Source organism: Pinus tabuliformis, chromosome 7 (genome assembly GCF_031772625.1).
Source record: "Pinus tabuliformis cultivar Carrire ecotype Pingquan chromosome 7, CPIR1, whole genome shotgun sequence".
NCBI classification, from domain to species: Eukaryota; Viridiplantae; Streptophyta; class Pinopsida; order Pinales; family Pinaceae; genus Pinus; species Pinus tabuliformis.
The window spans coordinates 863,407,101-863,431,155 of NC_142293.1; the positions used below are offsets into that span (position 1 = coordinate 863,407,101).

The 24,055-nt window shown below is 31.1% G+C and overlaps 1 pseudogene; it reads right to left on the minus strand.

The window, feature by feature from the left end:
• Positions 1-432: 432 nt before the first annotated feature.
• Positions 433-9,574, minus strand: LOC149250339 (uncharacterized; annotated as a pseudogene).
• Positions 9,575-24,055: the final 14,481 nt, after the last annotated feature.

Below are 24,055 nucleotides of genomic sequence, written 5' to 3' on the forward strand. Positions count from 1 at the left end.
GTGATGTTGGTTTAACCATCACTTTGGATTTCTTGCTAACTTTCTTTCTAGCTTGTGATATATCTTCGCTCATGTGTTCCCTTCCAATCTAAGTACTATTATAGGTTTCCATGGGGCGCACTCACCTCAACACCCATGTTTTAGAACCTCTCATGGACCTTCCTGGACTCACTGCAGTTGTCACACCCTTGCTACCAACACATTTATATTACCGGCCTCTGTGTGAAATTGTTGTCAAGGCATTACCATACGACCCACTGCTGGGACTCCTACACCAAATGGTCTGAGGTCTAATTGGGACTTCTTACCAGGGAGATCCCAAACATGTTGGCGGGTCCAGCACCGTCAACAGTTCCACAAATCCTTATTTTCATAACCTTCTCATCCATCATGCACAATCTCCTAGTAAAAGGCCCTTGAACATAAAGTCTTCTAATAGTCTCTTGATAAAAGATCCTTATTGTCTCATATCTCATAAATATTAGTGCTCACATTCCTTAACAAATTCACAATGCCCTGATGTCCTTGAAAACATATAACCATCAAATTCTTGAGCATAGTAATTTACACCAACATCAATGAGAATTTTGACAATATTTTAATGGCCTGCATACAATTGGAGAATATAATTCCAACCACCTACTAGGTGTCAAAATTGTCCATCCAAGTGTCCTAGTTCAGTTTCAATTAGTCCATTTTAGTTCAGTCTCATTGTATTCATTTATTATGGATGTCTCCAATGTATTATTCTTTATCTAGTTTGTAATATTGAGAAGAGAAATCATCTACTTCACATATTTTATTCTTTGTCATGCTATATAAGCTAGTTTGCATAAGGCTCCATGATAGAGAAACAACATGAGAAAAATGAGAGCACCAAAGATAACATGTGAGCTTTCATAAGAATCTTTGAGAGAGAAGTAGAAGTTTGAAGAAGTCGCCTGTGAACAAGCAACTGAGAGAAAGCTAGTTCTGAAAAGTCTAAATTGTGGAGAAGCTGGAGAATCGTGAAAAAAAAAAAATGTTAAGTGACCAACGCACTTGATCTCTCTTCTTAAGTGCGTTCATATCCACCAATTTATAAAACTATAAAACAAAATGCATCTCAACGCATAAACACGCTATCAAAAAACATGTTGGCACTGATGACATACAGAGCGGCTGTATTAGCCAGAACAATACCATGTGTTGTGTTAATCAAAGGGCTCATGAAGTCATTTGAAGTATTCAATTGAATAAAGGTCAAACATGATGCGAAATGCAGAACATTTTAAAAAATTAAAGTCGTTGATGAAAGTCAAAAGGTTGTATTTATGTTCATCATTTGCTGACGTTTATTTTCCCATGATATTATAAAAGTTCCTTTATAATATACTCAAATTTACTTTCAAAAAGGGCATGAAATACGAGTGGTGGTTATGAGCATGAAATTTTAAAGGATGTTACTCAAATTAATACAAGTGGTTATGAGCATAAAATTCATGGATTTGAGTAAAAAACGAGAGGTTGCAATTTTTTTTTTTTTCAAAAGCATTTGTTTTGAAAAAAGGGATCATAAGGATTAAAAAAAAATGTTTTGGAGTTTTTTCTAAAGGTCTCTTAAAAGAGGGAATTCGAAGAAGGGGTTGCTTTATTAAATCTTTTTTTGAAGTGCTAATTTGTTTAATAGAGTCTAATTTTTCTTAAGAAATGAAAGGACATGATAAAGAGTTTGCAAGTTGTCTTATAAGGGATTTTGTGAAAGGGTTTCCTTTGTGAAAATTTGTAGACCCATTTTTTTCGACTTTAAGCAGTAGAGAAATCATCAGAAAGATGTTTTTGTTCTAGAAAATCGCTATGTATGCAAGCACATTTACTTCTTGAGTTGCAGTGAGTCAGTGCTCAACACTGGGAAAATCCAAGAGGCTAGGAAAGTCAAAGAAGCAACTAGTCATGTATGGATTATTTTTTAAAGAATTGGGAGTGAAGAGGAAAAATGATGCCTTCACATGAAAATGTATAAAAGAATCTGTAGATGACAACATTGTTCCCCTCATTTTAGATGTTAAGACAACTAAGGAGGCCTTAGATACCCTTGAGAGACGTTTTGGTGTAAGGGGGAGAATTTAAGTTGAAGATGAAGGTGGATCTACATCAGTAGATCTACAATGAGATGAAAATTTTGTTGAATCCCACTATTCTCAGCCTCAAGTGGATGATTTCTTTAAATAATTTGCAAAAGAAGTAGAGAAGGATCACATAAATTCTCATGCATCCCACTATGTGTAACTACAAGTGGATAAATATTTGGTATATCCAACAACAAAGCTTACTTATGACAACTTGGTGATTCCAGCAACAAAGCTTGCTGATGATAATTTGGTGATTCTGTTACATCCCTATAATACCAGTGATTCCCCCATTACTATTGTCATTGTAGCCCTTATTGTTATTGTTGTTCCCCTATTCTCCCCATATTGTTATTATTTTTCCCCATAGAAGCCCACTATTGTTATTGTTGTGCCCTTATATTAGTATTATTATGTCAGCTTTGATTATATTGTGGCCCCTTAGACTCCTGTATATAGAAAGGAGGTTTTGTCATTTCTATCATCCAATAATTGCTCATTTGCGTAATGTAAAGGAGGTTTCCACTTTGAAGAGGCTAATTTTGATGGTGGTGATCTATCTATTCTTCTATTTTGTGAGATGTTTACATAACATTTGGTATCAGAGCTCTGGATTCTAAGGTTTTGTTGCTACAAAGAGGTCATTGTGGAATTTTTCTATGACTTTTTTTCTGCGATGTTTCAGAAGCAAAAAAAAACCCGTTTGAGCCAAAATCCCTCTGAACCTCAGGTCTAAATTTCAGATCTTGTCTCGCTATATTTTCAGAGATATGATCCAAGGAAGTTAGGGCTTTTGTAGGATCCTCAATTATATCTGAAACAAGTGATCTGGTGAAAATCGTCATAACTTTATTTCTAAGCATCAGATTGAAATTTTGTAAGTAGTTACAGATAGAAGATGACCTGCAGTTTTTTTTCTTGGATTCAGGTCCTAAGTTCATAATAGGGACACGTGGCACTTCATACAAGTGTGATCTACTGAACTAGTCTACAATTAGGTCATCGTGGGAGATTTGGCGTAAATCTTCCTTGGAGAATCCAATCTTGATCAGACTTGTGGGGTCAGAAAGAGGACTTAGAGGGCTTCCACAAGACATAATTTTAGGCCTTAACGTTATGAAATTACAGAGATACACCAGATTCAATATCAAGCTCCTACAAATTGAAAAAAGGTGTGTAGTTTTTTTTAAATTTTGCCTAAGTTTGGTTTGAAAAAATATTTTGAAGGAATTCAAAGGGCTTAGTGAAGAATTATTATCATTGATTGATGCCCCAAAGAAAGAAAATGGAAACACCTAGTAAGCAACCGAAATATCTAGCATGACTCATGAATAAGAGGAAGAAATGCAACATGATATATCAAAATTACGAGACAAAGTGCAACAAATTTCACTCTCACAAAAAGTAATAGAAACTAATATGGATGGTTTAAAGAAAGGCATGGAAGATAAGATAGATGGTATGAAAGACAACATTGAAGAATTCAAGAAAGACATGGAAGTTTTGAAGGAAGGTTTCACAAAGTTGCTACAAGAAAGGCTTCCTAATGGCGAAAAGATAGTAGAGGAAACTCATGATGAAAACAAAATTAATGTTAAGCTTCATTTCATAGACTCTAACATTGTAACAAAGACCCACCATGTTCCAAAGATCGATATGAGGAATTTTGATGGAAAGAATCTCGTAACATGGATACTACAGATGGAACAATATTTCGATATCCATAATGTGCAAAACACACAAAAGGTACGAATTGCAACTTTATATTTGGAACTAAATCAGTTTCTATGGTATCGATGGCTTTTACCATGTAAGAAAATTGTCACTTGGGCAATTTTTACAAAATAAATGATAGCACATTATGAGGATACAAAAAGAAACATCCTTTTTACTCAATTGATAAATCTCAAACAAAAGGGTTCAATGATGGAGCACATTGAGGACTTCCAAAAATTGAATATAAGGGTAGAAGATATTCCAAAGGAGCATAGTATTGATGTGTTCATAGGGACTTTTAAGGATAACATGCAACATCAGGTTCACCTTTGGGAACCTGATTCATTGGAGAAGGCATTCAGGTTGGCAAGAAAAATGGAAAGAAAAATTATGGAAACAAGGAAGCCTACAACTCACAACTATAAAGATGGAAGTGTTTTTGCTCCTAGCCTTCCACAACCTACAAGGTTGAAACCACAAAAATGGAAAGAAAAAATATAAAAAGGGCTCTATTACAGTTGTGATAGAAAATACACTAAAGTTCATAAGTGTGTTGAGAAGAAATTATTTTACATAGATTGTTAAGAGGAGGAAGAAAAGGAACAGGAAACGTCAAAAGAAGAGGATATACACCAGGAACAAACCACAGAGAAAAAAGAAATGAATATGACCATATCTATTAATGGATTGGCTAGAATTACCACTCCTCAAAGTATCAAGATAAAAGGACATATCAAGAAGAAAAGGTTAATAGCGTTGATTGATTCGAGCAGTACCCATAATTTCATTCATTGTAAGATAGCCAAGGAATTGAATTGCTTCATATATCCAGCACCAGAGTGTCAAGTGATGGTTCCAAGTGGAGGAAACATAAATTTCTCTGGAAAGTACCATAATATCAAGCTATCCATGGGAGAATATGTATTGAATAACCCAATGCTTTCCATTCCAATGGGTGGTGCTGGTGTTGTATTAGGAGTCCTATGGCTACAATCCTTGGGTACAATAGATTTTACTTTTCAAGAAGTTTTCATGAAATTTTCTTTGAAAGGAAAGGAAGATAAATTAAGGGGTGTCGCAGGGAAACTAAAAAAGATAATCATCTCTAACAGAATGAAAAAACTTCTAAAGAAATAACAACAAGGCGTAATTTCACAATTATGTTCACTAGAGGTTCCCACACCGAAATCATCTATTTCTTTAGATCTCCAAAAAGCCTTGGATAATCATTCCAAGATATTTGAGACTCCCAAAGGCCTCCCACCTATTCGTGATCATTATCATGCTATTCATTTGATTTAAGGAAATGTTCCTCCAAACATCAAGCCTTACAGATATCCCTATTCCCAAAAGAGTGAAATTGAACGTATGGTTGCAGAAATGCTAGATGCTGGTATAATTGAACCTAGTAAAAGTTATTTCTTTGCTCCAGTAGTATTGGTGCACAAGAAGGATGGGTCATGGCACATGTGTCCGAATTATACGGAGGTCAAAAAGCTCGCTATTAAGGATAAATTTCCCATTACTATCATTGATGAATTACATTGATCAATTTACTTCACCAAGTTGGATCTTCATTCAAGATATCATCAAACCAGAATGAAGACTGAAGACATTCAAAAAACAACATTTAGAACTCATGAGGGTCATTATGAATTTTTGGTCATGCCTTTCGGCCTTACCAATTCACCTTCTACATTTCAAGGTTTGATGAATTCCATTTTCAAACCCTTCCTTAGAAAATTTTTGTTAGCAATTTTTGATGATATACTAATCTGCAGCAAGCCTTGCAAGGATCATGTTCAACATGTTGATAGGGTGCTCAAACTATTGGAGGAGAAACAATTATATGAAAAAAGCTCCAAATGTTTCTTTGGAGTAGAAGAGGTGGAATATATGGGTCATATTGTATCTCATGAAGGTGTTAAGGTAGACCCTAGCAAAATTAAATCCATTAAGGAATGGAAAATCCCCACATCCATAAAGCATCTAGGAGAATTTGTTGGGTTGACATGGTATTATTGCAAGTTTGTTAAGAATTATGGGAGAATAGCAACACCTCTAACAACATTATTGAAGAAAGATGCATTTCCATGGACTCCAGAAGCAATGAAAGCGTTTGAACATCTTAAAGAGGAAATGTGCCAAGCACCGGTCTTCCCTACGTTAGACTTCACAAAAACCTTTATTGTGGAATGTGATGCCTTAGGAAATGGAATTAGTGTTATCTTAATGCAGGAAGAAAGACCCATTTCTTTCGAAAGTCGTCCAATCAAAGGAAAGTATTTACACAAAGCTATTTATGAGAAGGAAATGTTGGCAATACTACAAGAACTTAAGAAATGGAGACCCTACCTAATGGGAAGACAGTTCAAGGTAAAAATGGATCACGATAGTCTTAAGTAATTTTTAGAACAAAGATTATCTTCAGAAGATCAAAAAAACATGGGTCACAAAGATGTTGGGTTATGACTTTGAAATCATCTACAAGAAAGGGAAGAAAAATCTTGTGGCAGATGCACTCTCAAGAAAGGCTGAGGATGTGGAAGCATTGCTTTGCACCATTTCTATTATCCAAATAGATTGGATAAATGAAGCAAGGGATGAATGGAAGAATAACGAAGAAGTGTGGGCACTTATTCAAAAGTTACAACAAGATCCCAGTACATATGACACATTTAACTGGAAAAATGATTCATTATGGTACAAAGATCACTTATACCTATGTAATAATTCCCAACTCGAACAAAATATTCTTATGAATTTACACACCTCTCCCTTAGGGGGGCACTCAATATTTTTAAAAACTTACCACAGGGTTAAGAAGTATTTTGTTTGGGATGGCCTTAAATCAGATATTCAAAAGTTTGTGGTAGAATTTTTGGTTTACCGACAAAATAAAGTTGAAAAAATTAAGACCCCATGTCTATTACAACCTTTATCCGTTCCAAGCCAATGATGGGAGGAGGTTTCAATGGATTTTATCACAAGTTTACCCATGTCTGAAGGAAAGAGTGTCATCATGGTGGTAGTTGATAGACTTACCATGTATGCACACTTTTGTGCATTATCGCATCCATTTAAAGAAAGTACAGTTTCTACTGCATTTATGGAAGAAATTCAAAATATACAAGGAAACCCAAAGATTATTGTAAGCGAAAGAGATCCCATTTTCACTGGAAATTTTTGGCCAGAATTATTTTCTTGTCTTGGTACTCAGTTAACTCATAGCTCATCTTATCATCCTCAATCTGATGGGAAAACTAAGATAGAAAACAAATGTTTGGAAGGATATCTTTGTTGCTTTAGATCTTAATAACAAACACAATGGGTCAAATGGTTGCCTCTGGTTGAATGGTGGTATAACACTTCCTTCCATACTACAGCAAAATGACCCCATTTATGGAACTTTAGGATATCATCCACCATCCATCACATCGTATTTAAGGGAAAATTCTAATGTTCAAGCAGTCGAAGATCACACCTAACATCAACAACATGTTCTCCAACTATTAAAGGATAACATCACTTTGGCGCAGAATAGAATGAAACAACATGCAGATCAACATCACAGTGAACGAAATTTGGATGTAGGTGACTGGGTATTCCTATGGTACAAACAAATGTCCATCAAGAAAGCTAAGAAGGATAATAGATTATCATCAAAGTATTATGGTGCGTACAAGGTGTTGCAAAAGATTGGTACTATGACATTCAAATTGGAGCTTCCTGTAGCTTCCCGAGTGCATCCAGTTTTCCATGTTTCATGCTTAAAAAATGATATAGGTGATAAACTCCTAGTTCAAAACATATTGCCAAAACTTGACGAGGAAGGAAAAATCATATTGGAACCTGAAGCAGTCATAGAAACAAGAACTCAATAGCTACGAAATCGATCAATGTCTGAGTATCTCATCAAGTGGAAGAACTTACGTGCTGAAGATTTCACATGGGAGGATGAGAATTTTATACAAAATCATCCAAAACTACTCAAGCGTTGAGGACATCACTTTTTTGAAGGAGAGGGGCATGTTAGGTCCCTATAATACTAGTGGTTCCCCCATTACTATTGTCATTGTAGCCCTTATTGTTATTGTTGTGCCCCTATTGTCCCCATATTGTTATTATTGTGCCCCATAGAAGCCCACTATCGTTATTGTTGCGCCCTTATATTATTATTGTTATGTTGGCTTTGATTATATTATGACCCCTTATACTGCTATATATAGAAAGGAGGTTTTTTCATTTGTATCATCCAATAATTTTTCATCTATGTAATCTAAAGGAGATTGCCCCCTTGAAGAGGTTGATTTTGAAGGCATTGATCTATATTTTATTCTACTTTGTGAGTTGGTTGCATAGTAGATTCCATCCAGTGTTATGGTTAATCCAGCAATTCAATTTGTTGATGTTAATTTTGATGTATATTTTTTCATAATGATGAATGGTTGTAGATGATGCAACAAAAATATGATATCAACATAATGTTATTTGGTGAGATAATCCCACTTGAGTCTGAAAACCAAGTGGAAGACAAATTGTCTACATCGGCACAAGTTATTAAAGAACTGGAAGAGACAGAGACAAGGATAGAGGTAGAGGCAAATAAGGAAGACCAACAAGAGAAACTAGAGATGAAGATAGAGATAGAGAAATAAATGCAACAAGAGAAATTGCTCATTGCAGAGTAGAAGGAACATAAGCAATGTGGTTTTGCAAATGATTTTACACTTACCATTGATTTCCAATGTGTAGGTAGATAGGATGATTATGAAAAAGAGTTAATGTTCCTTTAAGCATGGCTTGCAATGCCATGTCTAGATGAGGTCCACATAGAAGTTGTAGATATGAATGTTGAAGACATCATGCATGATGAACACATCAATGAAGTTTTCAGTATTGGAGTTTTGAGGAGATAAAATTTTGTTCTCATCTTATGTCATAAGAAAATGATGATAAAAAGCACACTATAGAAGCTAATATGTGTTAGCAACCCACACACAAGCTATTTTTTGAATAAGTCTAGGACATGCTTAAACAACTTGGAATGAATAAGGTTTGAAGGATACAACAAAAAGAAAAAGTTGAAACAATTTAGAGGCTACAAGATCTGGAAGAAAAGAAAAATAAAAGGAAATTGTAGTTTTTTTAAATTGTAAACCTAGCTAATAGATAGACTAGAAGGCATCTTAACTGATTTTTTATGTGGTTGTAATTAAGGGGAGCGTTGGATAATCTAATTCCAACCAACTTCTAGGTGTCAAGACCATCCATCCAAATGTCCTAGTTTAGTTTCAGTTAGTCCATTTTAGTTTCGTCCCATTGCATAATTTATTATTGACATCTCTAATGTAATCTTATTTAACTAATTAGTAATATTGGGAAGATAAATCCTCTACCCTAAATATTTTATTCCTTGTCACATATCTTATATGGTGTATACTTGTCACCTCACCTCATCTTGTTTTCTTATCATCTAGTGCTTCATTCTTCAAGAGAAGGAAGCAATCTTGAACATCACTATTTCTAGAAGCATAATGTAGTGGAGCATTTCTAGAGGCATCCTCGGCGTTTACATCAACCTGCTTGGAAACCAACCTCTCCATTTGCTTCAAGTCACTTGTCATGCAGACACTACCTAGACTTCAGTGAAAATCCATTCCTTCAAGAGATTGTTCCTCTCCATAAGCATTTTTTTTACAGTAATTGCATCCCTTCCCATTAAAATTATTCCTCCCGCCATCTATCATGATCGAATATTTGAAAACAAAAATCGTCGGGGCTTTGCAATCACTCGCATTATATTGTTGAATATATAGTTGTGTTAATATATGGAGAAACGTTATAAATATATGGTACGTTAACATATATTGTGCATTGAATGATATTGTTGAATTATATGGTGTGGCACATTGTATGAAGTTTATGAAGACCATTGGAAAATTAGCGTTTTGTTCCGTAACTTCACCCATGAAAGTTATGTGCTATAGATTATCGTGTGAGAACATTGTTGTATAGGAAGATTATCGTGTGGTATTATCACGATATATATTGAGAAAGCTCTTAAAAGGAGTTTCCTATACAAGTTGTAGGATCGTGTTGTGTCACCATTGTTTAATTTCCTATTAGAAGAAATATAACTGAGCAACCTCATTCCAATGTGAGGCATCGATAGGTGTGAGTGATAACATTCCATAACACTCATATGAATCTCAAGCCATTGTGTGTTTCCTCCAAGTTAGTTTATTTAATTGTTGGATGCACCCATAGATTGATATCACAACCAATATATTCCCAATTATTTACATGCTTTGTTGCTAGTATCATGAAATTTGTGGACCTTGTACAAGGGGAAAATCCCATGTTCTTGGTTCATTGATATGGATATTGGAACTGTTGATTGAAAGACCAACATAAATCCCCATGTGAATGTATGATCTTAGTATATCTCTTTGATTTAATTTTTGTGTACCATATCTTACAACCATGTGTTTGGATTACGTCTATGTGGTTGTTTTATTGCCTAGTTTTATTGTGAAATTATCTAGATTTATATTCACTCAATGTTTTGACTAATATCTTACTACAACTAAGAAATGCTAGGCATGAATCTTGTTATTTAACAAATTTGGGAGTGTATGCTATTTGTCCAATAGATTTAGATTCATTGTATCATGTGAATCAATGACATTGTTGGGTGTTATTCCAGATATATACAACAAGTGAAATCACCATCAAGGCCATCTTCAAAAGGAACATTCAAAGAACAAAGTACTAATCTACTAGAGCACATACATATGCTTGTACAAGAAAATAAGAGTGTTAACCTCCTTTTATTATTTAAGAAGATTTCCAATTGATTAACTTCCTAAAGTTATATTGGATGTGCATAAATAATGTGTAGATTTATAATTTGATGAAATGTTTGAAGTTTATGGGGTCTTATTTGGTCCGTAGAGTGCCTTTGCATTTTCAGTTGAGCATTAGTCTTAGCAATGTTAAAAAGTATCCCAAGTTTGAAAACATATCTCAAAAACCTACAGGAGGGAAAAAATTTCAAGGGAAGTTATTTTCTATGTTCAAGCTAGTAATTATATATTTCCTAAATTATTCCCAGTGGTTAGCAAAGGAAAAATTATTTACACAGTAATTTTTTTTTACACAACTAGAGAATTTTATTAATTCTCCAAACCCCTTGCCTATGATGTCAAAGGGGTAGGTAAGAAGAGATAACAAGGATAATATTTTTATTTATTTATTTATTTCAAGAAAAAAAGGAGGAACAATGTGTTGCCACCAATCCCAAAAGGGGGAAATATTCGAAATGTTGACATTGATGTGAAATTGCCATGAGTCATGTTGATGAGTTAAGTTAATGTTAATGTCACTTAGTGCTAAGGTTTCTTGATGTTAAATTTTCTTGAGGTGGTGTGGAAAGGTTGACTATCATTGTGAAAGCAATATTTATGTAAGGGTGATACACAAGTGTGTGAGGTTGATAAAATGGAGGCTTATCTAATATCACAATACATTTTTAAAAAGAAAATCAAACATATGCACATGAGAGATCTAAAGAATAATTTTTAGAGAACTTGATCTTTTCATTGAATATTTTATGCTAAATTTACATTACAAAGCCAAGTAGTGTGATCATTATTGCTATCTTATATTATTTTAGATATTATTAATATTACAAAATTCTTGAACTGAATTTCAAATTTCGAAATGAAGAGGCATAATGTGAACAACTCTGGAAGACCAAGTGATAACTCTTAAATTTGAATTCCTACATGGAATACAAACAATCAAAAAATCTTTATATATAAAATATGCCATTTTGAATGAAAAATAATTTTTTGGTGAATTGAGCATATGTATGAGAACCTTATTGAACAAGCCTAATAAGGAGAAGAGAGGGGGAGAAAGAGTAGCATAAGGAGAGCATATATGAATAAGAGAAGTAGAGAGGATAAGCAACAAATGAGAATATAAGAAAAAAATAAGACAATAAGCAATATAACATAGAAAAAGACTAAGTAACTGAAAATTTTATTTGTAAGTTAATCAGGGGATTGTAGTCTCTTTTCAATATGTAGCTTGATAAAGAATTTGTTGTAATTGAACAATGTAAACTTTGAAACAGGAAATATAATCTCAAAACGGGAACTCTAGCAAAAAAACCCCATAAAAACATTAAAAACAGTGCCAAAAACGAAAAGTGTTGATGCTGGAATAACACCTTTTTTTCTAGGATAAAATTTCAACATGTTTTATAAATGGCAGTGAAAACCAATTTTTTGTACAAAAATTGTCCAAAAAACACCCTCAAAACAAAAAGTGTTGATGTTTGAATAACACTTTTTTTTTCAATGGTAAATTTTCTGCAAAAAACACCGTCAAAATGAAAAGTGTTGACCTTGAAAAACATTAAAATTTCAAAAAAATAATTAAAACATAAAATTAAATTAAATGAAATTAAAAATTAAAACAATGAAAAAATACCAAAAGAGAAAAAAGTTAAAAAAAATAACAAAGCATAAATTAAAGTATATACTAAAAAAAAAATCAATCATAAAAATGTAAAAAAAAAAAAAAAAATAGCCTATAAAAGATAAAAATTAAAAAATAAAAAAAAAAAAACTTAAAAATTGTAAACAAATAAATAGTAAAAAAACATATTTAAAAAAATCTTGTAAACCATAAAAAATTTTGGCAAAAGAAAAGAAAAAAATCAAAAACATGAAAAAGAAAAATAAATAAATTTGGCAAAAGAAAAGAAAAAAAACAAAAACATGAAAAAGAAAAATAAATAAAAATAAACTATAAAATTAAGTAGGTAAAAATAGAAAAATTTAAAAAACATACAAAAAAACTAAAAAAAAAAAAAGAAAATTGAAACAAACTAGATTTTAAAAAATGTTAAAAAGAAAAATTTGAAAAAAAAAAACGAAATTTAAAATATATGTATATGTATATGTATATGTATATATATATATATATATATATATATATATATATATATATATATATATATATATAAAAGTAAAAAAAAAAACAACAAAAACAAAACAAAAAAAACGTTGACAAAAACTAGGAAAAAAAAAAGATTAAAACAAACTAGATTTTAAAAAAATAGAAAATTAACCAAGAAAAATTTAAAAAACTAGTAAAATGAATATTAAAAACATTTAAAAAAGAACTAAAAAACAAAAATAAATTCAAATTATAAAAACAAAAACAAAAAATATGAAAATTTAAAAAATATATATGTCTTTTCAATTTAAAAAAAAAAAAACTAAAAAAACTAAAAAAAAACTTACATTTTTATATAAAAACAATAAAAAGTTAAAAATTAAAATTTTTTTTTTTTTTTATTATTTAAAAAAAATATAATTAAAAAAATTAAAAAGAAAATTAAATCATTTTTTTATTATTTAAAAAATTAATATTAAAAAAATTTATTTTATTTTATTTTTAAACAAGTTTTTTTGTTTAAAAAATTATTATTAAAAAATTTAAACAATTTTTTTATTTAAAAAAAATATTAAAACGTTTTTTTCCTAATTAAAAAAAAAAAATCTTTTGGCCACCCATGGTGGCGCGACCCTGGGCGGAGGGCCTACATGCACTGTAATCATTATTGCTATCTTATACTATTTTAGATATTATTAATATTACAAAACTCTTGAACTAAATTTCATATTTGGAAATGAAGAGGCATAATGTGAACAACTCTGGAAGACCAAGTGATAACTCTTAAATTTGAATTCCTACATGGAATACAAACAATCAAAAACTCTTTATATATAAAATATTCCATTTTGAATGAAAAATATTTTTTTGGTAAATTGAGCATATGTATGAGAAACTTATTGAACAAGCCTTATAAGGAGAAAAGAGGAGGAGAAAGAGTAGCATAAGGAGAGCAGACATGAATAAGAGAAGTAGAGAGGATAAGCAACAAATGAGAAGATATGAAAAAAATAAGATGATAAGCAATATAACTTAGACAAAGACTAAGTAACTGGAAAATTTTATTTGTAAGTTGATCAGGGGATTGTAGTCTCTTTTCAAGATGTAGCTTGATAAAGAATTTGGTGTAGCTAAACAATGTAAACTTTGGAACGGGAACTATAAACTCAAAAGGGAAATTTTTGGCAAAAAACCCCATAAAAACATAAAAGAATAGTGCTAAAAACAAAAAGTGTTGATGCTGGAATAACACTTTTTTTTCTAGGGTAAATTTTCAACATGTTTTAAAAATGGCAATGAAAACCAATTTCTTGTGCAAAAATTGTCCAAAAAACACCCTCAAAATGAAAAGTGTTGACATTGGGATAACATTTTTTTTTTCAATGGTAAAATTTCAACATTTCGAAATAATGGCATAAAATATTTTATCATGACCCCGAAAAATATTAAAATTCCAAAAAAAAATTAAAACATAAAATAAATTAAAAAATTAAAACAATGAAAAACACAAAACAAAAAAAAGGTTAAAAAAATTAACAAAAAATAAATTAAAGTATATACTAAAAACAAAACATAAAAAAAAAACATGAAAAAAAAATCAAGTATATATAAAAATACAAAAAAAAAAAATCAAACATAAAAAAAATAAAATCATAAAAATGTAAAAAAAAAAAAAAAACAAAAAACAAAATTAACCTAAAAGATCAGAATTAAAAAACAAAGAAATAGTAAAAAAAGCATATTTAAAAAAATAATGGAGAAAAAAACACCTTGCAAAACATAAAAAAAAAATTGGCAAAAGAAAAGCAAAAAAACAAAAATATGGGAAAGAAAAAAAAATTTAAAATTAAGTAGGTAAAAATAGAAAAGTTGAAAAAACATTAACAAAAAACTAAAAAAAGAAGGAAATTAAAAGCAAACTAGATTTAAAAAAAAAAAAAATTAACCAAAAAAAATACTAAAATTAAGATTAAAATGTTGATTACTTTAAAAAACAAAGATAAAAATATATATAAAAAAGACAAAAAAAAATGTAAAAAAAAAATTATCTCATAAACCATAAAAGATTTTGGAAAATTAAAAAAAAAAAAAATCATAAACCATAAAATAATTTGGAAAATAAACAAAATTAAAAGATATATATATATATATATATATATATATATATATATATATATAAGTAAAAACAGGAAGATTAAAAAAAAATATTAACAAAAACTAAAAATTAAAAACAAACTAGATTAGAAAAAACTAGAAAATTAACCAAAAAAAAAAAAATGAAATTACTAGTAAAATTAATATTAAAAATCTTAAAAAAAAAAATAAAAAATAAACTCAAATTAAAAAAACAAAAAAGCTATATGAAAATTAAAAAAAAAACAAAAATATATATATATATATATATATATAAATATATATATATATATATATATATATATATATATATAATAAAAAAAAAACATTTAAAATTTATAAAGAAATATGTATTATTGATTTAAAAAAAAAAATTGATATTTTTTATTAAACTTACATTTTTTATTAAAAAAAAATTGAAAATTTTTAAATTTTTATTTTAAACAAATTTTGTTTTTATTTAAAAAAATATTATTAAAAGATTTTAAATCCCCCCTCCACCTGCCTACCTGCTCGTGGTGGCATGACCCTGGTAGAGGGCTTGCATGGAGACCCTCCACCCAGGGCCACGCCTCCACATGCAGCCTGAGGAATTTTTTTTTTTTAAATTAAAAAACATTTTAATAATTTTTTATTTTTTTAAATTGTTTAAAAAAAAATTGTTTAATTTTTTTTTTTTAAAGAAAAATGTAAGTTTTTATATATATATATATATATATATATTCCTTTATAAACTTTAAATGTTTTTTTTTTGTTTTGTTAATTTTGTAAAGACATTTTTTAATTTTTTTTAAATGCTTTAATATTAATTTTACTCGTTATTTATTTATTATTTTGTTACTTTTCTATTTTTTTATTCTAGTTTGTTTTTAATTTTTTTTTACTTGCTTTTGTTAATGTTTTCTTTTAATTTTTAATTTTTTACTTAATTTTTTTTTTTTTTCCAAATTCTTTTATGGTTTATGAGATAATTTTTTTTTTTACAATTTTTTTTTTACTTTTTTTATATATATTTTTATATTTTTTTGTTTTAAGTAATCAACGTTTAAAAAATAAAAGAAAAATAAAACAACTTGAAAATGAGATAATTTTATTTTTTACAATTTTTTTTTTACTTTTTTAATATATATTTTTATATTTTTTTGTTTTAAGTAATCAACGTTTAAAAAATAAAAGAAAAATAAAACAACTTGAAAATTCGTTAAGTAATCATAGTTTAAAAAAAATTGGATATAATAAATTTTAAAGTGTGAAAAATAAGTCCTCTAAAAAAGGAATGCTACATCAACACGTTTCAAAATCAGCTTGAAAATCACTAGCATTTAAAAGAAAATATTTATATTTGATTAAGAAAATTTAAATTGTCAAAACTATGCTCCAAAAAAAAAGAATTGCATTCTGCATCACCACTTTTCAAAATCGGGTCACGTTTTTATTGCCCCTACGAAACGGGTAATCGTATCGGTTATTTAAAGTGCCAAAAACTATGCTCGAAAAAAATATGTGTGTTCTGCATCGCCCCTTTTCAAAATTGGGTCAATTTTTTTCTATCTCTAAGAAATTGGTAACAGTATCAGCTCCCATTTCAAAGTTTACATTGTTGTTGGTTGAGATGAGAGCCTCCTATGGGTTGTAACCTACAAAAAATTGTGGGTGATCTATAAACTACTATGGATATCGCACTAGACAATTTGTCACAACAAATATGATAATGATATATTAGCTTACTCAAATTTTACACTATTATAGTTTGATTTAATTTCTAGATCTACATATTTTACTATAATTAGTTCATGCATGCGAATTGACACACACATAAGACACAAGATATGTTCTCTAGGAAACCCTTTTGAGAGAAAACCCAGATAGAAGATGAGGCTACTTCACTCTCTTTCTCTGTCTGGAAATATGGTTGAAGGTACAAATAAGTAATGCATGTAGCCTATGGGCTACTACAGTTCACATATCCTCTCTATGTGCTCTACCTCCTATCTCTACTAGCTATATTTTCTCAGCTATGAAACAAAATTCTCTCGAAAGAATAGAATGCCTCTTCCTTCTAGTGGCCCGGTTATAACACAACTCGATAGCCTACTAGTGGTTAATTTTGACTACATCAACTCTTAACTAGCATTACAATATAAAATCTTCAAGAGTATTTTACATCATAAACACGTGGCTATCCCATTTTCGATGAATAACGGGGGGTGAAGCCACATCCTCTCAAACTATAGGTGTGAAAACAGGAAGGTCAACGTTTGAGTGGCATAACTTTTGCGCACGGACTTTGGTTGATGTGCTTCTTGCACTGTTGGAAACATATTTGTGTGCACAATAGCATGAAAAGGTGCTTCCCAAAAGAAGAAAATTTTACACATAAAAAATGTCATTTTATGCATCAAAATGCTCTTGGAAGGTTTCAGACCTTGTTTCACCAAACTGGGTCCCGCCAGTAAAAACGGTCCTGTGAGTTGAGCCCTCCACTTTTTCTAATCCAAATGAATTGAGATGTATGAAAAAAAATATAATGATCCAATTCAGATCAGTGGGTTTTGGATATTTCTTGCAAGTTGAAGCTTACAGAAGAATTGAGCCAGTAACCTCTTGTAGGTTAGAGCCTATAGAAAATTTGATGTAATAAGAGAGTAAGAGCTTTCCCTCATATCACTTCAGCCAGTAATTTAAGGTTTTCTGCCTTTATGGGTTTCCACTTTTATCTAGTGACTTGATGTGCTGTGACTTGAATGTCTCATTTATGTAAATTCTTTTAAACTAAGTTTATGTACACAAATACCTCTTTGTCACTTGTGAAAGAATCAATTAAGAATTGAACATATGCATAAGCCATTAGTTCCAAAAATAAAATGCATAAGAAAGAAATTAAATTGATTTGATTATTGAAAATATACCATTATTAATTCACCCTTCCCTTCCTCTCAATAATTTCCAAAATATTTATCACATGTATGGGTGGTGTCCCAAGCATAATATTGTAATTTTATTACTCTATTTTAGAATACGAGTCCTTAAAAAAACATGCTAGATATAATTACTCCTACTTACATGATAGTTTTTAGTAGTTTGTGTAAAGTATAAATGTACGAATAATTACTCGTGAACTCATGAGATAAAATTATCATATCCATAATTAGTGTCCTAAAGAGTATTTTCCATGATATTCCTAGAGAATTCTCTATGAGTTTTTGGTTCTATTTAATTATTTATCCTCAGTAAATTCGATCAATTCGAGTTAAAGAGTAAAAAATCTATAATGTTTCATTGTATGCTATTATGTGGTTGTATTATGAGTTATTCAAGAGTATTTAATTATTGTAGTGATATGCTTTTCTCTGTTGTCACTCATATTGATATCGTATCCCGAGAAACCAAGGTATCTAATCGAGATAAACCAGGCGATTAGATCTAGGGGAACTAAGTGTGCTAGAGCTAGAAGAGTTACAATGAGTTAGAGTAATTCGCTAGAATATCTTTTAGGCGATCAGTCGTTCTTTTTTGTAGGGCCATTGTGTAAACGCTAATCACTAAGGGTTAGATGTGGAAACCCACTATGGTAATGTTCCTTATTGAGGATTTTAAGAAATCGACATTTCCACTGGTTTCACATCTCTATATATTCCTATTCGCTACTGTAAGCCACCATCGTTGTTAGGAAGTATCAATTAATATAACATTTAATAGAATAATTTCATGAGAAACTCAAGTGGGTGGAGTTACAAAATGTTTTTTTTTTTTTTTAAATAGTGTTAAACCTAGGCATGAAAGTTGGACTTGCATTGAAAACATAATTTTCATGATGAAAGTTGATTTAATTATGATATTTTTTTTAAAATGAGCAAGTAAAGGGAAAGGCTTTTTATTTAGGGTTTTGATTTTATTTTTTATTTTTATAAAGAGTGCGCTTTTTGGAAATGAAAATAGATATGGATTTAAGTGAGAGTTTTTCTTGGCTATCGATTCTGATTCTAGTAAGAAAAAGATATGGAGTTTGGGAAATTAAGATGAAGACCTTGTTACATTTCCAAGATATTTGGGATATTGTAGTACTTAGCTATACAAATACAATTAATGAAGGGGTTGAACAAGATTTGAAATATACAAAAGGATCAAGTTAGAGACAATAAAAATAAGGATGAAAAAGTAATGTTGCCATAAAAAATGGAATGAATGAGACTATATTTCCCAATATATCAACAAAAAATTTCTCTAAGATAGTGTGGGACATATTAGAGACTAATTATGAGGTAATTACATTGGTGAAGACAATTAAGTTGTAGACACTGAGGATGAATGATGAGAATTTGAAGATGGAGGATTCAAAGTTTGTAGAATAGTGCATGACGCAAGTCATAAACATTGTAAATCAACTAAAGATTAATGGTAACGATATTTTAGATTAAATAGTGTGGAGACTATGCTTAGATACTTTCCTATGAATTTTTATGCAATAGTCATAGCCATTAAAAATGATAAAGACTTGTCACAATAACCAATAAATGAACTATTGGGATACTTTCCATCCTAAGAATCTTGAATAAACATGAATGATGAATCTTTGGGAAACACATTCAAATTGCAGGCTTCTATCTCAAGAGGTACATAAGGATCATGATTAAGACAAGAAGAAGGAGGAGAAATAGAAGCAATAACCGAATAGATGGTTCAAAAATAAGAAGCAAGATTAGAAAAAAATCATCATAGTTCAAGGGGGAGTAGAAATTCAAATGATAGGTATGGAAAGTCAATAATCAAGTACTTTTACTGTAATTAGTTGCATCATTATTCACATGGACGTATAAATAAAAAAACATGTTTTAGTAGGCAAGATGCTCTTCTAAGATGTAGTATACCAAGAGGGGGATAATATGGGGTACAAAGGGAGGTACCCAATGGAATAATAATGTGATGGGCAATAGTAATAAATAAGGTGGTTAACCCATATCATGTAAGGGACCACAAGTAGTTAGCAATAATGTAATAAGCCCATGGTATTAGATATATGGTATTCAGGGAACCATGGTAATGACCCATGGTATTGTACGTATGAGGCCTATATAGAGGATAGAGACTCCACATTGAGGGATGTGAAGGAATATTGTATGAACAAGCATATGGCTTGTGGAGTGTTCTCTTTCCTTAAGGAGAGAATGTATGGTGTTTCCCTACCTTAAGGGTTTGGTCAATAAATTGAAGTATTTCTTTCCATTTCTATCTTATTATTTCTCGGTATATTTGTATTCTCATATATTTTCAGGTCAGATTTATAACAAGTGGTATCAGAGCTGTAACAAGTGGCAGCAAATTTGCCATATCATATCTGTATGATTTCGAGGAAAATATGAAAAATATAATTATAGATCTGGATTTTTTGTGAAAAAATCCTTAAGTTGAAAAGAAAAATCAGCCGAATCGAAGTCTGAATGAAGGAGATATCGCTGATCTAAAAATCAGTGGTGTTGCAAACATTTTTTGGGGTGGCGAATTTTTAGATCAGATTTGTACGTTCTGGTGAAAAATCTATAGAATCTAATTGCATGTCTGGATTATCGGTGAAAAAATATCCAAATTCAAAAAAGAAATTAGTCGAATCGGAGTCCAGATGAGGGAGATATCGCTGATTTAAAATCAGCTCTTTTTTCATAATTTTTTGGTGATGACAGGAGAGTTGCAACGTGAATCTAAAATTCCAGTGCCTAGATCGGGATTTCTATCACATGGGAAGATGCAGAATGGTCATTCAATTTCTGAAAACAGGTCATAATAAAGATTCTAAGCAATATTGACTAAACTGCGACCACTCTAAATTTTTACCAAGTAAGTGATTTTTTTTCTCTTGTGCCGTCTAGCAAGATGTTTTTTACAGGAAAAGATAATGGCCCTACTATTGAAGAATTCATACAGAGACAAAAGTTCACATATGGGGAACTTTGGAAGGATTTAGTGTGGTTTGGTTTTAAAGATGAGGTTGTCAAATAGTGGTTCTCACTTGACAACAAGCAGTTGACCAAACTTTCAGATGCAGAATTTGAAAGAGTCCTTTCAGACATATGGTCTCGGGCTAGAAAACAAGATAAGGGGAAACATGTGGGGTTATTTCCTACTGGTATATCCTTATTTCAGGTTCATGGATTGATTCAGAAGAAGAAAATCATTGTGTCTATAAATCCGAGTTGCAAGCAAAATCTCATAAATGTCAACTTGGCAAAAAAATTACAAGTGCCAACGAAACACATAGAGCACACACAGGTTAATAATGAGCAGGTGCAAGTTTATAAAGATTTGAAGATTTCTATGGACAAGTATGTATTGCATTCTGATTTTTATGCTTCAGATATGGCTAATGAAGATGTTGTTTTGGGATATCCATGGATGGAATCGGTGGGTACTATAAATATTAATGTGCAGAAGAAATTCCTGAAGCTCTGGTATAAAAAGAAGAAAATTACATTATAGGATATTTCCATCAATAAATAGGTAGAGTCCACGGAGGTTGAAGCAAAATATATTCCAGGGACTGACATATCAGATGATGAGCCTTTGATGATCGACAATCAAACACAAATAGAGGTTGAAGCAGAAAAGGTTATAGGTACTGATACATCAGATGAGGACTCAGTGGTTGAAGTAATATTGGAAGCTAAGAAACAACAGCAGGCACCAGAACATGTACTAGATACCACTTAGGCTCCATTGTTGGTTAAAACTTCAGCATATCACCACCCACATCACCCCGCAAGAAAACAACCAATAAGATGGCAACGAATTAGCCACAAGGACAACAACCCCCACATGATAGATAGAGAGGAGCGACGATCCACCTACTACACGTCAACACAGAAGAGCAGCCATAGTCAAATTCCATCTCAAGCGAGCAAGGCACCAGCTGAATCGAGGGTTCACCTTTCTCTTGGATGGCTAGATGCACGTGCATGGTACCAGTGGACTACTCTTTTGAGTAGATCATATTATTTGTGTTATTCCCATGTTTCGAGGATGAAACATGTTAAAGGGGGTGGAATGTAGTATACCTAGGGGGGATAATATGGAGTACAAAGGGAGGTACCCAATGGAATAATAATGGGATGGGAAATAGTAATAAATAAGGTGGTTAACTCGTATATGTAAGGGACTACAAGTAGTTAGCAATAATGTAATAAGCCCATGGTATTAGATAGATGGTATTGAGGGAACCATGGTAATGACCCATGTTATTGTATGTATGAGGCCTATATAGAGGCTAGAGACTCCACATTGAGGGATGTGAAGGAATATATTATGAAAAAACATATGGCTTGTGGAGTGTTCTCTTTACTTAAGGAGAGAATGTATGGTGTTTCCATACCTTAAGGGTTTGATCAATAAAGTGAAGCATTTCTATCTATTTTATCTTATTATTTCTGGGTATATTTGTATTATCATATATTTTTAGGTCAGATCTATAACAAGTGGTATTAGAGCTATAACAAGTGGTATTAGATATATAACATAAGAAGTGTGAAGAATCTCTATTTGTTACATGTAATGCTACTCAAAATCCACTTAATGATATTTATCTTATAGATAGTCTATCATAGGAAACATAAGCACAATTGTAGATATGGATAATTTAATATGAACTAAAGTCAAGTTGAGATCGAACTGTATTTTAAGATTTATGGGAAAATGAATGGTTAACATCCTTACCAAACAAGGTCACAAAAGTGACATATGAAATGTGTACTATACTACAAGTTTGAAACATTATCTTCTTAGTGCTGGCCAACTTACTCAAAATGGGTATAGTGTAGTATTTAAGGGAAATTACGATTCCATATATGAAAACCCTCCAAGTTATATTTTGATTTATATAGTAAAGATCACAAAGAATAAGATGTATCCTCTTGGCATGAAGTGTGATAGACATGATGACTCATTCCCTAAACAAAACTTGCATATATGATTTTTGGTTATGGTATTTCAATTTTGATCATCTAAATATAGGTGGGTTAAGACTATTAAAATAGTACAATATGGTTAAAAGGTTTCCTCCCATTCAAGAGCTACCTAGTTCATGTGAGTTGTATTCTAGCAAATCAATGCAGGGATAGTTTTCCTAAGGGAGTGTCTTTCAGTGAAAAGGAACCTTTGGAGCTAATTAATATAGATCTATGTGGTCTAATATAAACATAGTCACTTGGAGGAAGTTATTACTTCCTAAAATTCATAGATGATTAAACAAGAAAGACTTGGGTGTATGTCCTTGTGAAAAAAAAAAAACTTTTGATATGTTTTGAGAATTGAAGGAAATGGTTGAGAAACAAAGTGGTCATGGGATTAAAGTCTTAATGTTAGAAGGAGGATGTGGTGATGATTCAAAATATTTTCATAAATTTTGTAATAATTATGGGATCAAAATATAGTTCACAACTATGTAAATATTACAAAAAAATTGTGCACCTAAAAGGAAGAATAGAACCATCATGAATATGGATAGAATCATGTTGAAGAAAAAACATCTATAAAATGAGTTTTAGGGAGAAGAAATAGCTTTCTCAGCTTATTTTTTGAATTGATATCCCACCAAAACTATGAATAACAATGTTTGATAAGAAGCATGGATTGGTATGAGTTGCAATGTAGCACATTTAGAAGTATCTGGTTTTGTGGCATATGCCCATGTTCCTAAAGAGTTGAGAAGAAAGTGGTATGACATAAGTTAAAAGTGCATTTTTATTGAGTAAAATGATCACTCCATGACAAGCAAGTTGTATCAACTAATAACAAAAATATTGATAATTAGCAAATATGTTGAATTTAAATAAAATGAAGCAAGGGATGGAAGCATTGATAAACCTATAATAGTTGGAGTAGTGATACCTCAAGTCAATGATGATGTAGACAAATAGGTTGTTCAAAGAGGAAAACAAGGTTCACAAACCCAATCATCATTCATAAGTACTCCAACAATAACTCTAATACATTATACTCAAGGCGAGTCATCTACTCAAGTAACTCAGCCTCAATAATTGATCCAGGTGGATGTTGGTGGCCACCCACCTATCCCGTTTGGACCCCCACAACTGTCTCTTTCAGTTTTCAGTTTCCTTAATTATAGCACACTTTACTAT